Source organism: Cynara cardunculus, assembly GCF_001531365.2.
Source record: "Cynara cardunculus var. scolymus isolate 2C chromosome LG 12, CcrdV1, whole genome shotgun sequence".
Taxonomy (NCBI): Eukaryota; Viridiplantae; Streptophyta; class Magnoliopsida; order Asterales; family Asteraceae; genus Cynara; species Cynara cardunculus.
The window spans coordinates 38,388,283-38,391,650 of NC_037539.1; positions in this window are offsets into that span (position 1 = coordinate 38,388,283).

The window sequence follows — 3,368 nt, forward strand, 5'->3', positions numbered from 1 at the left end:
GATAGGGATGAAATTGTTTAGGGATGAAAGGTTTAAGAGTTTTAAAAGTTTAAGAGTTTTTAAGAGTTTTAGCCAAATGCTTTATAATATAGTATAGATATATATATATATATATATACACACACACACACACACACTAGAAGGATACTCGTGTAATGCATCGAAACACATTTTCATTTCAATATTTTGTTTTTTTTATCTATGTTGATATAATACGATTTTTTGTGGTTTTGAGAAAGCGATAATGTTTTTATTTTTAAATAGAATATAAATTTGAAAATATCACATAAAATTTGCAAAAAAAAAAAATTCCAATGTTAGTACAAATTAACTATTTAAAAGTTCATATTTGTATATTTTTTTAATTCAAGTTTTTTATTATAATTTAATTTAACGTAACGAAGTAACTTAATTTAAGTTTAATAATATATTTTTTTATAAAGATGATAATTAAGTATTCTGTTAGAACTCAATAATTATCCTAGTTATATTTTAGATTTTTTATATTTTAAAATGAGATGTTTAGCCTCTATTTGATTATGTTTATCCGCAATTAGTTACACTATTTCAAACATAGAGCTTTAATAATTTGTACTTATGCACAATTTACTTGTAATCTTGAATTTTAAGTAATATGTATCAATAAATAATATTTCATGCATAAAAAATGGTTTTTAAGAGTTTCTGTCAAATGCTTTATAATATAGTGTATATATATATATATATATATATATATATATATAGTCAAATGTTATTTTGAGAAGTGATAAATATTTGAGAAGTGATCTTAACCCTTCATATGATCAAGATCGTATTTGATTAGTCAATAATTGCGGTTTTGACTAGTGAAAAATTATGTCTATGCAAAAAATAGAGAGGGTAATATCGTAACTTTTATAAATAGGCGACAAACATGTTCAAATATGAACTATATGCTCATATGTGAACTCATGTAATTCATATATGAACTATTTTAACTAATTTATATATGAACACGTGTGATTCATATATGAACTAATTAACCACTTCAAATATGAACACTTATGATTTACATATGAACTAATTAATTGATTCACATATAAACCTGTATGATTCACATATGAACTAATTAACTCATTCATATATGTACTCGTGGGTTCATATATGAATCAGTTAAATAGTTCACATGTGAACTAATTATCTATTTAACATGTGAACTAATTAATGGGTTCACATAAGAACATTGTGAGTTCATATATGAATCAGTTAAATAATTCACATGTAAACTAATTAATGGGTTCACATAAGAACATATACTTCATATGTTTATCACAGAGGTTCACATATGAACCCATGCCGTCTATTTGTAAAAGTTGTGAAACTACCATTTTATTTTCCGCATATCGATACGAGGAATTATCCGGTACTTCACATTCAAAGCCATAAATTTGACCAGATGAAAGGCAAACATTACTTTTCTATTTTTCAAATATTTACCACTTATTAAATGAACATTTTCTTATATATATATATATATATATATATATATATATATATCAAATAATAACTTTGTAATTTGTGATAACCGCGAGATACAATGTAAGTCACTCGTTTGAAATAATTAGGGATATTTTTTAAATTAATAATGAAGAGTAAATTAGTAATTTTGCATATAATTGAATTTAAGGATATTTTTAAAATAATTAAGGATATTTTTAAATTAAACTACCAACATCTGTTATTTATCATATAATGTTCGTTGGTGAACTAATAAGCCGTTCATAAGTGAACAAATAAAATGTGATTGATTTGGGTTTCAAAACGACAGAGAGATTCTTGAAAACTGAAATCGATGCATAATAAAGTTCCTGATATTTTCTAATTTTACCTTGTTCACTATTGTTCATTATGACATAGCACGCGTTCATTTTACTAGTATTACAAGATGCCACTGATGTTTAGTCCGTATATTGGATAAATTAAAGGTCATGATTTGTTCATAAATATATACATAAAGAGTAAGGGAGAGAGTTTAAAATACAAATCACACCATTTATTAGGTTTGTTCATCGGTTGACATCCATTGGGTGTGAGGGGAACCGAACCGATCAAATCATCCATTGGATGTTGGATTTTGCCAACCAATCCGATCTGATTAACATTGGATAATCAATCCATTCCAATCAAATGAATGATTGGATCGGTTCGGTTACATCTATTAGATACTTTTATTGGATATCCAATTGATGATCCGTTGGGATTGGATCCATTCAATGTGTTAATTCGATCCAATTCTCCAACAATGATACAAATTGATTAATCACTTTTAATATGTGTTAAAACCAACACAATAGAAGTTAAAAATTCAAAGTCTCACATAAAACAAATTTCGATTTAAACAATTTAAAAATAAATTAATTGGATGGACAACTGGATGGTTATCGGATGATTAATTGGATGGGTAATTAGATGTTGATCGGTTCGGTTTTAGACTGTCATCCAAGAACTGACCAATCCAAATTGGATGTTGAAATTTTCAATCCGATCTGATCCGATCCAATTACAATTGGATATCCAACTGTGGTCGGTCAGTTCTAATTGGATCGGTCGGTTCCAATTGAATCGATTAATTTTCTGCACACCCTTACCATCCATACAAACCAATCTCAAACGACCAACTACTCTAATGAATATCTGATTCCATAAATTCTCGGTTATTTCCTAATATGAATTGTTGCTCATAGTTAATGAACTGTAATGATATTTCATAAATATTCAAATCATAATAAATGAACCGTAATCATTTTCATAAATATCTCAATAGAAAAACCAAGTGAACCAAAATTGAAGTTTACTCTCGTAAAATACTCCCTCTATCCCAAATTAATTATCCATATTTCTATTTTATTTTGTTTCAAATTGAATATATATTTTCAAAAATAATTTTCATTTTCTCAATCTACTTTTAATGATGAGATGAAGAAACTCTCTTTTATCGGTAAGAATATCATTTAATTATTTAAAAAAATGTAATAATTATCTATACTTAAAATTATGTGAGGTTTTATCGTAGACATTTATTTTGGAATGAAAAAAAGTATCCATATATGTTTTATCTAAATACCAGAATGATACTCGCGCAATGCAGCAAAATAAACTTATTTTTCAGTGTTTCGTTTTGTTCTGTCTCCGTCGATGTTATAATACGATTTTATGTGGTATTGAAAAAACGATAATATTTTTATCTTTTGAATAAAATATGAATTTGCATGTTTCATAAAATTTTGAAAAAAAAAATGTATTGATTTGTATCAAATTAAATATTTAAAATTCTTGTTTTTTGTATAATTTTTTTTAATTTAACTTTTTTTATTATAATTTAATTTAGA